At 28.0% G+C, this 13,807-nt stretch overlaps 1 protein-coding gene across 2 annotated transcripts in view; it reads right to left on the reverse strand.

The window, feature by feature from the left end:
* The window catches only part of LOC106688107 (acid sphingomyelinase-like phosphodiesterase 3b), a 940,469-nt gene that overhangs the window by 808,532 nt on the left and 118,130 nt on the right, over positions 1-13,807 (reverse strand). For both annotated transcript variants that reach the window (XM_067053111.1, XM_067053110.1), the window contains exon 3: positions 3,480-3,516. The gene's annotated coding sequence lies outside the window, so the exon portion shown is untranslated. The remainder of the gene's footprint in view (positions 1-3,479; positions 3,517-13,807) is intronic.

Genomic DNA, 13,807 nt, shown 5'->3' on the forward strand with positions numbered 1-13,807 from the left:
AATATAATTTTACAATTCTACCTTCCCAAACAGGTATATATTTTAAATAATGACCTATGTCCCCACTTTACATATTATACCACGTTTCATTTAATCGTACTACGCGTTGCTCAAATTTTTTAACTGTAATTAACATGTATTCCCTAGGTTAACACAGTGTATTTTTTTTTAATATAGTATAAGCAGGAAAAATAAATTTCAGATCTTTATTCTACCATTTTAATTTGTATCCTAACAATTTTATTATCCCACCTTATGTATAAAAAAAATATTACTCGGTGATCACTAAAAAACTTTTTTATTTAATAGAGAGAAATATGAAACAAACACAAACTTTTTCAATTGTTCAAAATAATTCTAAATTCCGACATTCTAAATTAACTTCATTCGTGAAATGTTAAACAATTAAATGGAATAAACTGTGACGAGCAACATTGTATACAAGAGAAATTTTCTCTGTGAAACTGTTGGACCATTAAATTCCAGAGAATAAACTTGTTATTGTTAGGGGGTTTGAAAAGGTTCATCCTTTTTAGTGCACTTGTTTTCAACTTCTGGGAGATAGTACACGCTTTCTGCTCATACAGAGACTTTTTACCGAATGGTAAAAGTTTAAATATAAGACCTTTCATAATCTTTACCGATATCCATCGGCGCCCAAGGAAGCTAATCATGGCATGAATTTTACATTTCCTCATTTGCATCCTTTATTTCGAATCGTTTTTATCGCCTCTATTCTCCTCCCCAGAGTAAAGAAAAATTAATATTACAAATATCTTATAAAAAAATAAATTAAAAAAATGGTTTCAATTAGTTATTTTCACGATAGTAATCGCTAGATGTAGATAAAACTGTGAGTTTCACGCTATTTTCTAATTTCAGGCACTTTTTCAATATATAAACTACCTCAAAGTCTACTCTTCCCGTTTTAAGAAACAATTTCAAAAGTGGTACAGGACCGTCGAGCCCTGGGGTCTTAGTGGGGCGGGTCCGACCGTAAAGGATTGCCTTTTTTGTGTAATGATCTACAGGAAAAATAAATTATTTTTACTATACTTAGAAACCGTATTTTAGAGCTGTAAAATACCGAAAACACGCAGTTGAAAAGCAAAAATTTACAAAATCGCTAAGTAAAAACGCATAATGTGCATGATTGTGAAAAAAATTAACTTTATCCTATAATTTATAATATTAATATGGGAAGATTATCTAACTTTTTTTTCGTCGAAATAAGTAATTGAATACATACATATAGTTTGTGATTCCTTCGATTGCCTTCTGGCAGATTATCTAACCTAAAATTATCTTAGATTATAGATAAGATTATAAATTATAGATTATAAATCTATATTGTAGCTAAGATTATCTAACCTTGATAGAATAAAAAACTTACCAAATTTGTGCTAGCGTACACAATAAAAACTATACAGCTTCAAAAAAAAAAATCTAAAATTTAATATATAACTGATGAGCTAACTGGAAACTACTTGTATTTAATGAATATTGATAGTTATTATAAACACTGCAGAGAGAGATGTGTAGCTCAGTGAGTAAGGCACTGCACCACCTACTCCAAGAACCCGGGTTCAAATTCGGCTGTGACAGATAATTATTTATTCTGTTACTGTAGACGTGAGTCAACTCTGTGGTTCAAGAGCCCTACGGCGTTCTCCCAGCCTCTATAAAGTGGGTACCTTTAACTGGGGAAAAATCTATTGGCTGAGCGTGATTCTTTATGTAAATAAAAATTAGTTTTTTTGCATGGAAAAAATTTCCCCTAAGTGAGCGAGATTGATAATTTTTGAAAAATATTTATTTAACAACTTTTGTTTTAACTTGCATTTTATGACTTATGTACATATTTTTTTCAAAAATTTTTATCTCACAAAAAAAACCTAAGGCTCTACCAATATGTAAGTGATAATAACGCATTCATTGGCTTTTTTAAAAAAATATATTTCCTTGAACTTTGCCATCAATAAAGGTTATTGATTGAGTAGTATTAGGGTATTACGTACACTCAATACTATTTGCTTCCGATATCATATACATCGAATTCATTTTATGTACAGTGTTTTAATTTATGTAAAAATAGAATGGTAGCAAGATAGTTTAAGCAACTTATATATTTTTAATACTGTTGTATGCATCGTCCAACTTTCACTTACCAGCCTACCACGAGTTAAAATTAATCGTCGCTCATTTCAGAATATATATTTCTAAATCATCCACGCTTACAAATATTAGTCAAATTCGTCGTAAAAGAGACCACTTATTCAAGTTATTTTGATTATTTTCTAGAGCCTTCCACGACTTTATATGGTACATTCAATTTTTTTTCAATAATCATTGGGAACCTTTTCTAAAACTAAAACTTCTCATGTTTTGGAAAATGTGTTTTCATATTTGGAAAACAATATTTCTCATGCTATCTCTAAATATGTAATTGCAATTTGCAATACATTCATATACCATAAAATCCATAAATGGATAAGTGAAAGTAAGAATATATACCTATCTTAACTAAGAGTAATAATGAATATTCTATTTAAACTGAAATCAAGCTATTTTTTAGGTATTGTTTAAACAATATTATATTCAAATGAATGTAAAGGGAATGAATTAAGATTATGTATGACTAAATAAATTCTCATATAATTATCACTAAAATAATAAAAATGAGTCAGAAATGAGATGCGTGAAATTCGATAGTGGGGACAGAGGATTGAACCTCTAGAGTCCTGAGCTTGATAACAAAGAGGAAGACTTCAACAGCCGAGCCCCAGGCGAAAAATATTGGTCGAGTGGGCGAGTGCAGATGATCGGTTTATTTGTCACTCCCTTCTAAATGGATGAGGTACCCGTAGGAGAGATAGCGTTCAAATCAGAACTTCTGCATCTGTCGTTAAATAATAAGCAGATTATATCCCGACCAGACAATAATTATTCAATTAAAGAGCTGTTTAAATAATGATAATTCCTAGTTTGTTTTAATATAAAATTCTCATATTTATACGCGGAGGGGGAGGGAGGTTATTTACTTGAATCTTTCCCTTTCAACGAATAATTATAGTTTACAGATAAAGCTTGATTTTATTCACTACTAAAGAAAATTTCAAAATAAATTGAAAAAGTTAGTTGGCTACATCACAAAACTTTAAAATGAACCGAAAACTCAAATTATAATAATGTTCACTGAACTGAATTCAAATTTAAAGTAAATAAAATATTTGAAAATTATTTTAATATACCTTTTGTTCATTTCTTAATTGAGCTCCCACGTTATTACAATAAAATTAGTAAGTGTATTCCGGTATCTTTTTCCTTTTCGAATTAAAATAAAATCTCATAACTCCGGGACGTAAAATAAATCGCATTCTCAAAAATGAGATAGTTTAAAAATATTCATCAAACAAGCATAAAAGGAAAACAGAATGAAATTCATACAATAATCCTTATCAAAATCATGTATTACTTACTGGATAAGTTGAATCAGCCACAAATATGAAGATCCTCCTAAAAACAAAATATAGAAGATATTAATTAACCATGTTTCAAAGACCAAAAACCTCAAAGTATTATTATTTTTATTTCCAATAATTAAATAAACCTTTGTCACTCTCTAACCACACTTTATAAAAAAAAACGTCAACAAACAAAACTTTAACAACTAATTAAGCATACCAATACATTTATAAATAATTATTCTTCATGTAAATAAATTTATAATTTAACATGAATATTATAGAATGAAATTATACACATATATGTATGTATATTTGCATTGTAATGTTAGGAAATGGTTGTGTTCATCAAAGGGGCATTGAATCGACACACCCTTTATAACATTACGGTATTGCGGGTCAGGTTTCTGCGTCCCCTGGACTACTGTAGCTTTGGTATGTATTATCGATAGAGGCTTATGATTAATATTTTTATAGTAATATGTTTATATATTAAAATATGCAATAAACAAAAAATAATCTAAATTAAGATTATACTTCCTAAATAAATATATACCGTTTACGAATATTTTTTTTATCATAATTTTTATTTAATTCGTAATTTTCTATATAACCGTAATTTTTCTAAATTATTTCCAGTATTTAAAATGTTGATATATTTAGAATGCATTTAAGATGCTAAATGGCAAGCTTTATTCTATTTTATATCTATATGAATTATTGATTGTGCAATATATCTTTGATGAAGTAATTTTACTACAGGAATTGACCCCACGTAAGATTAAACCATTAACACATTTTTTAAAGAAATAAGTCATGCTGTTAGTAAAAATTCCCATTTTTAAGAAACCATTTATGCCGTAATTATAATATGCATGTGAAGACTTTGACAACTGAATCGTTAAATTATAATGGTGGATTCTTATGAAAAATTCAATTCATCTCTATGTATAATCGACCATCAACACCGTTCGCGCGCAAATCGTCTAAACTATTAAATAATCTGTTTATAAATTCAAATATTTGATGATCTTGAGACTTAAGAAATAATAAAACAATGCATTTCGGTTTCGGATTTTTTTTTTTTTGGAAAAAAGAATTTGGTAATAAAAATTTAACAATAAAATATACATAATACACATTGAAATTAATAAGAGTACATTACATAAATATCCACTACAACTAAATCGCAAAATTTTGCAATAATACTAAGCAAGTATGAACTAGGGATGGGATATCGATATCGATATTACCGAAATATCGATATTTTGTCTCCGATACCCGATATTTTGAAATCGATATCGAGTAACCGATAATATCGGAATATCGATATTCTCCTTCAATAATATCGAAATATCGGTTTAAAATAAATAAAAAAATAATGTAATATATCTTTAATCTTATATTCAGGAGGAAATATTCGTACCAAAATATAATACGGCAAAGATATTCCGATGTTATTTAATCCAAATATCGATATTTTGTTAAAGAAAATATTCAAGCTTAATAATAGTATTTCGATATTTAATATTGATTATTCATCATATTCATTTCGATATTTGACATTTTTATAATTATTTATTTCTAACGTTAGTAAAAGTATTCCGATATTGTATTATCAAAGGATCGATATATTGTTTCAATAATTTTACATCCTTTTGACCTTTGATAATGTTATTTATATCGATAATTACCAATAATATCCTAATATTATTTTATTGAAATATCGATATTATGTCTAAAAATACTAGACAAATTTAAAATGAAATTTTAATATTTTGTTTCATTAATTTAATATCAATTTCGATATTAAACATATTTGATAATATCGATATGAAAGATTATCAACAATATTCCGATATCATTTAATCGAAATATGGCTATTTTGTTTAGAAAAACTAACAAATTATTTCGATATGTGACACTGTTAATAATATCCATATGAAAATTATTAATGACAGTAAGATATTATTTTATAGAAATATTAGTAATTCGCACTAAAAAAATTTATGAAAAATATAGAAATAGTATTTCGATATTCTATTTTGATAAATTCATATTCCTTTCGATATTCGACATTGTTATTAATATCGATATTTTATAAAAAAAAACAAATTATGTAAACCTCCTTTTTTTAGCTTTACATAATTTTTTATTTTATTTCGATTTTTCATTTTGAAAATTTATATTATTCATATATTTCGATATTTTAAAATATCGATATTTTAGTTCCGATATAATGTCGATATCGATATTGCTAACCTATATCGTTATCAATATCAATATCGATATTTTTCTTTCGATATCCCATCCTTAGTATGAACTAGAGAGGGATAATTGAGGCTAACCATCCTTTTATATATTTGTATGTAAATATATACATAAAATAAAAATAGATATATACATATTGAATGAAAATAGTAAATGTTAAATTAGGTTAATCTCAGAAAAATATCAAGGGTGATAAAGTAAATGCCAGCTAATTAGCCCGTGTTACAGATAATAAAACCGAAAACATTAATCACAAAAATATTCTGGTAAGATCCTTATAGACATTGGATAAGCATTCGACACTGTCAGACCAAACGTACTTGTTTGTTTATTGTTTATTGTTGCTTAAAGGCGTAAAACTCTCTGGTCATCAACGCCAATGGTATGATAAAAATTATGTAAAAATTAATAATAAATAAAATAAAAATAATAAATTAAGAAAAAAATAGGAGTTATAAATTAGAAAGAAGGCGATGTGCTTTTAAAAATTTAAACGCTAATGTAACTTTAGCTTCCTCATCTGTGAGAGCTTCTGATAAAATTGGGGTCAGTTTTCTGATTAGGTGATAGAGCATGAGGAGAGTATGAACTATTCTCAAGCGGGTTAGAGCAACTTCCTCCCTGCGTCTGTTGCGGTAGAATGTTGACCGTGGCGACCATAGTCAAACGTACTTATTTTCAAATTAAAAAATTTAAATATTCCAAAATATTCTTTATTATTCATCTAATCATTTTTATCCAAGGGACCCTTATTCGTTTTATTTAATAATATAGCTAAATATATATTAATATAAAAAAAGCATGAATATACATCTTATTTCATAATTTTATTGGGGTTTTTTTCTTTTACTTTATTTTTACCAATGTTCAGCACCAACACAGTTCAGAAGTAATAAGTAACAAAGCAAAATGAATAGTATAAGGGTATATACTGAAATAATGTAATAAATATTGTAAATATTAATATTTATGGAATAAATATTTTAGAAAATATTTAAAAAAAAAAAGTAAATAAAAATTAATGACATTTTCCTGATTTAACATGACAAATATGAAACTCTCGTTGATTTCGTGGAGTTAAATTTCAGCTTCTTCAATTATAGACATTATATAATGATTTTGGGGTATATTTTAGATATGGATTAATAATTCAATAAGTATTACATTGATCTATAAATGAACATAATATATTGTAATATAGTAATATTGAAAAAGAGAAGTGTTATTTAAAATAGTTAAGGAAAGTAAAAAAGATTAAACTCAGGCCTAAAAGAGGGTAAGGAATTGGAATGGTGTGGATACACAAAGGAGATGCATTATTCTCAGGGAGATCGGGCAGAGGCAAAGGCTGTGTCTGAAATTGCTTCCTTTCCCTTCGGACTTTTTATACTCTTCCTCGGCTCTTTCTATATTACTCGATATGTTTAACCCTATCCGTTCTAATAATCTTCAATGATATATCACTTGTAACATGAATCCTATTTCCATCATAATATTATTTTTCGGAATATATTTGAGCAGTTTTCCATCAAACATTGTAATACAAGAGCCTGTAAGAAAAAAAGGCAGTTATTTCACCATAATTTTTGATTGCTTAAATGAAAACTATGTATAATTACTAGTCTAAATTGATGAGTCTGCCACTTAAAGGCATGGGGAATAAAAAATGGCAGCTATTACAAAACGTTAAAAAAAAAAGTTTTTCATATTTCTCTATACTTTGAAAAACTACCATCAGCACTAGAAAACCTAAGAAAATATTATTTAAAGTAGAATAAATTTTAAACAACATTTCATCAAAAAAGTACTGAAAAATCTATATCTCAGGAACCATCATGGGTACAGATGTCTGTACACTCTCCAATGAAAGCTAGTTCAATATACAAGAAAGTAGTTCACAACGTTTATCTTCTTAGATAATATTTTTTATGATATTTGGCAAAATAATTTTAAAAAATGTTAATTTCTAGTTGTTCGAATACAATTTTTTTTTAAATTTATCTCATGAGACTAAATCTGCCACCACTCAAAATAAAGGTAATTTAACTTACTATAAAGTAGCTTATGTCGTCTATCTTCATAATAGTAGTAGTTTTTATGATATTCGCATATGAATATAATTTTTGCACATGCAATTTTGCCCAAACTACAACAAATCAACTTATTTGAACAAATATCATAAAAAACTACTACTCCTATGAAGATAAACGTCATAAGCTACTTTATTTTACATTAAACTAGCTTTTATTTGAGTTCTAATAAACATCTATATGTCGAATGGTTTTTGAGACATAAATAATTTTTAAAAAATTCACTAACCTCTGATTTTTCAGAGAATTTGTTTATAAAATGTTATTTTTTTAAAAGCTTTATCTCGGGAACTATTGAACGTAAATCGCTCTATTAGGGCTCATATTTTAGCAAATGTACTCTACTTTGAATGATATTCTCTTAACTTTTCAAGTTTTGTCGGTAATTTTAAATATTTAGACCTCCAAATGAAAATGTTTTTTTAACGTTTTGAAACAGCCGCCATTTTTTATTCCCTCTACCTATACTTGGCAGATACATCGATTTAGGCTAGTAATTATACATTTTTTTCATTAATGTAATCAGAAATTGGGATGAAATAACTCCCTCTATTCTCCTCTGGAGATTTTGTACTATCTACATGATATGCTTCTATATTAATTTTTAAATAATAATTTTCCAAAAGTGAGTATGTTTATATTTATATGGAAAATTTATCATTTATGTATTTATACCTCTTAAAACCATCTATAGAAATTTAAATAAACGCAAAGAACAAAGTCCTCACTAAAATTTATCTTCCAATCTTTAATAATCAAATGTTTTTTAAGGCTTCAAAAAACTGTCCATGATTCAGGAAACAAACAATTGGAAGATGAGAATTATTAAAGGTTCTTAAACAACACAATAGTCTTAAACCTAGAATTTGATCCAAGGTTCAGAAAAATCCTCAAATTTGTGAAATTCTTTTCTAATATTTTTGGAGCCGCCTGAAATTTTCGAATTTTCGAACAAATTTATTTTGTTTTGATTATATTTTAAGCGAGAAGATTTTTCATTCGCTAAACAAAAAGCTACGATCATATTTAGTGTTAAAAAATCTACAAGTTTACTCAGTAATTTTCATATTTTGAAAGATTAATTTTATTAAAATTATTTCATTTATTTACAGTTTGTCATTTACCTTAAATCTATTCTATAAATCAAATATTTTTTTAGAAGAATCAATTGTAGGACGTTTTACAGGCTCAAGATTAGAATTGCTTAAAAATTATAATCATCTCTAATATTTTTCCTTTATATGAATTTTGAAGTGATGTTAATTATCTCACTTTTAAAATTTCTAACACTTAATTATAAAACATTAAAAACTCGAATCTATTAAGCAGCTCAGGCTTGTTTGTGTTAAGTAATTTATTTAATTACATTAATTTTTGAAATTATGCATTTTTAGTAAGCAATTCATCCTTACATTCCTTAAAAAAAAATGTAGAATTTATAACAAAATAATTTTGCATGTATTTATTATCTTTTTGAATTAAAATTTTTATTAAATAATATAGAAACAGATATTAAAACTTATATATTTATTGAGATGTATCACTCTCTTAAAATGTATTTTCCAGGAATCAGTTCTTTTTTTTATGCGTATTTACTTTCATACCTAACTCATCACCTGCATCCATCAGTGTCATAGAATTTAATTTAATTTTATAAATAAAAGACAATTCGGTGGATTTTCCGCAGACAGTTATATTAAAACTTTTCTAATTTTAAACTGAAAAAATTAAAATAGGTATAGCATATCCATTAAGTAAAAAAAAAAAACTTTTATTCATTAAAAATTTTATATATACAATATTGTTCCGTCAACCCGGGACGGTTGCATAAATGAGTTGAAAAACTTTTACCTTTTTATAGGCCATTATTCAATTTAAAATTCTTATGGAAGTTAGTTCAAAGAGAGTTATGGAAATAAATAACTGATATAAATCACCGCTATAATCTATTTTTTTTTAGTATGACTAAGAAAAAAGTATTTACATAAAATAATTGAAAAGCTTCATCCTATTTCCTTTTTTTTTAAGTTATGTAACCAATGGGTTGTCAAAAAAAAAAAAAAGTTATGATATTTTTTCAATAATAATGGTTATTATATATTAAATAAATAATAAATTTGTTATTAGTGGTCTAAATTTTTTTTATTAATTTACTTAAGGCCAATAATTTTTTTAAAATTTATTATTACTATATATTTTTGATTCACTGTTAGGTATATAATCACCTAATTTTTTATAATGGTGAAAATATATTTTTTTAATCCAAAATTTTTAAGATGAACAATTAGGAAATTCTAAGGTTGCTTTGAAAACTTTGAAAAGTTTTCTAAATCCTTTTTGTTTATCTTTAGCATTGAGTAGTGAAGAACAGTTTACAAGTTTGAAGGTTTTATGGCTTAAAAAAAATTATTGTAAAAATCGAGTTTAAATGTTACTCATCAAAGAATCATTTCATGTATTTCCATAAAGAAAATCGAAATTACTTCATTATCTGACACAGTTATTAAACCACATTTTCTTAATCTGGCTCGGAAATTCAGTTTCTGAACATATCAAAGATAATTGAAATGCAAAAAACAAAACTCAAGAATGTTACAAAAAAGAATATATAATCATCTTTTCAACGACTGTCCGGTTTTTAAAAATAAAAAATAAAAAAGTCCAAAATAACAAAATTGTTTCAAAATTTAATTTTCAGCAAACATTAAGGCATTTCTACTTTATGGCTCCGTCATCATGACAGCCATTGTAGTATTCAGCAGGATAAGGAAACAAAAATATGATTACCGATTCTATGGTCAATCGGATTCTAAAATAAACAATTTTGTACCTTTTTTATCGATTAAATTTGTCCAAAATCAAAAACTGTTTTACTCCTTCAGGACAAGTCGGGTCGAAAAAGTGCACTAAGTGAAACCGTCTTGTAATCTGATTTAGCATCAAAAGCCATTTTAACAAAAATGGCCCTATTTCATTGGAAATCTCAGATGCGTTGAAGAAGGATAGAAAATTAACAACACTATCAAATGATAGACTAAATGTTATGACAGCAAAAATCTAATATATATGTGTGTGTTAGAGATTCAGTTAATAAGTATTTAACTATATGTTGGCAATATTTCGATATTTTAATGTTATATTATCAAGAGCTTGTGCTCTACAAAAAAAATTTTTTTTTTAAATTATTTAGCAAATAACTATTTACTTATTTATATTTAATAATCATTTAACATTTCATTCAAATAGAATATGAATCGAAACTTGAGCTAAAAAATCGTTAATTTCCACAACATTCAATAAACTAAACTTGTAAACTGTGACACTACATAGATTTTTCCAAAGCGTATAACACTGTTGACCATATGCTGGGACCGATTAGAGAGAAAGGATTTGAACCAACACCGGGCACTGGATAGAGGAAGATTCGAAGTTGAGTAAAGAGGATGTTATGTTCAACAGTGTCATACGACCATAACATGCTCTTTACTCAACTTCGAAGTCTTCCAATATCCAGTGCCCGGTGTTGGTTCAAATCCTTTCTCTCAAAGCGGTCACAGCATGTAGTCGTCCCAGGTAAACCTCCATCTAAGACCCTCCCCATTTTACCCAAAATCAAAAACCTGGGAAAAATCTTGTATCCAATATCTCCCCCCGTACCCTTTCCACTTTAAAACGTCTAAATTACCTCCGCCTCCTATTTCCATTTGAAATTTGTGGGCTCCTGGTTACTTCTCTAATATTTCCGCATTTTGACTATTGCTGTACGGTATATGGGGGGCGTGTCAGGGGATCTCGAAGCGAAATTAAAACGTCTGATAAATTTCTGTATACGATTCATCTTTGGGATCCCAAGGGACACCTCTGTTTCCCGTTTTTATGCAGAGTTGAAGTGGCTTTATCCTTCCTACCTTCGTTAGTATTTCCTGGCATCCTTAATTTTCCAAGTCATCCAATCTTGCCGTCCTTCATACATTTCCGAGCTTCTTCAATTCAAATCCTCTGTTCGTTCCTGGTCTTCAGATTTATAAACAAGGGCCCACGGAACCGCTGCTTTCGATATATCGTTCCTTATCCGAGCCTCATCCTTATGGAACTCCATCCCTTCCAACATCCTTCGCTCCATACCCTCCCTACCTTTAAATACCGCCTGTTCAATCATTTCTTATCCATTCAGATCTCATAAACTTTTAAATCGATATAATAGTAAATATTTATATAAATTATTACATCGTTATTAATTATTTTTACATTTTTTTTTACTATCCAACTGATTAAAGTTAGAAAGTAACTTAGAATTATTTTTTATAATAACTATTTATATTTCTTTGTATTTTTGTTTAAGCATCTCTGAGGCACCTCAGACCACATGTGTTTTATTCTAGAGGGACTCGTCCCTGAATAAATGAAGTATTATTATTACATAACTCGAGAAATTCAATAAAAGGAGTTTTATAATTAAAACGATAATAATTAAACCATGTATAGCCCTAGAGACCTATTTAATTTTTTATTTGCCCGAAAATTCTAAAATGAAACATTCACTTTTATTAAGTTTTTAAATGATATACTTTTTTCTTTTTCTTTTTTTTTATTTAGTTGTGCACCATCTCAGTTTAGACAAAAAAAAATAGTAAAATTTTAACCAAGCTTTCTCTTTGTTTACTTTTTGAGCCCTCGCCTAATTTGACGCATTCAATATTACTCAAAAAAGTATTTATAAAACAATTCTAAAATGTAGTTAACTGGTTATAATGGGGGTCTCTATTATATCGTTCAGAACTGAATAATTTTCCAACTCTTCAAGATATTGCAGCACAAAGCAATACACCTCTTGCTTTCAATCAATATTCCAGGACACCTAATTACATACTTTGAAGTTTTGATGAGGTAACAAAACCCAATTGTGCGGACTATCCCTACCGTGGGGGACATCTAATTGACAAAGTGACAGTGACTGGACCTCCTCAAACAAAGAGAAACTGTTTCCAATTTACTTAAGTAATTAACTGGGCTAGGCGTCCAATTACCATTACAGTCAGGAAGAACCAACCATCCCCCTTGGCACCATCTTGCCAGTTATAATTTTAATCTCCAATCACCAGTCTTGTGCGTATATATATACACGTTAGTGTGTGTACAAAAATGCAGATTATTTTCTGTTGCTAAAATGTTTAATTTGACCTAGAAAATAAAATGGATAGAGTAAAGCCCATTAAAAAGTAAATATTGAAGTATGAAGTTTATTTTATTTTTAAAAAAAATATCACTCATTCTGTCCCTTATAATACTATAAGTCATATGTCCCTTACAATACTAACATCCATTATACCGCATTATAGTAGAGTAAATTTGCTAAAATATAAGCTCTGATAGATCTCTTTACGTTCAATAGTTCTTGGGATAGTTTTTCAAAAATCAACATTTATTTCTAAATGACGAAAATATTTTGTCAACTAAATTTGGCGAATATCATGGACCACTGCTACTCATTCGAAGATAAACGTTATAAACTACGTTCAACTAGCTTTAATTTGGGCGATAATAAGTAACTGTAAATCTAGTAATTCCTTTTAAAATTTTTATTTTTATTTATTTATTTTTTAATAATTTACAACTGTATAAAAATATATATAACAAGTAAATTTGCTGTAGGTGACATAGTGACATGATACAAACATGTGGAGAATCTACCCATTGATAGAACTCCAATAACATTTCTAGAGGAGAAGATCTCGAGGCCATTTTCTTTTCAGACGCTTAGGAGGATTATTAGGTAATGAAGGGGAAGCCAGGTTATTAACAAGTGGATTTGGGTGGTTGGGAAGTTTATCATGGAAGGAATGGTATCTAGTTCTGGCCAAATTGGCAACATATGGAACGTTAAGGTCCTGATGGATGACTTGATTTGTGACAAAGTAGCATTAAGGATTTTACGAAGGATTTTGGACTGTAAGGATTGGATTCTGGAGGAATTTGATGGTT

This window comes from Halyomorpha halys, unplaced genomic scaffold, assembly GCF_000696795.3.
Source record: "Halyomorpha halys isolate HHAL.00 unplaced genomic scaffold, Hhal_1.1 Scaffold4.1, whole genome shotgun sequence".
NCBI classification, from domain to species: Eukaryota; Metazoa; Arthropoda; class Insecta; order Hemiptera; family Pentatomidae; genus Halyomorpha; species Halyomorpha halys.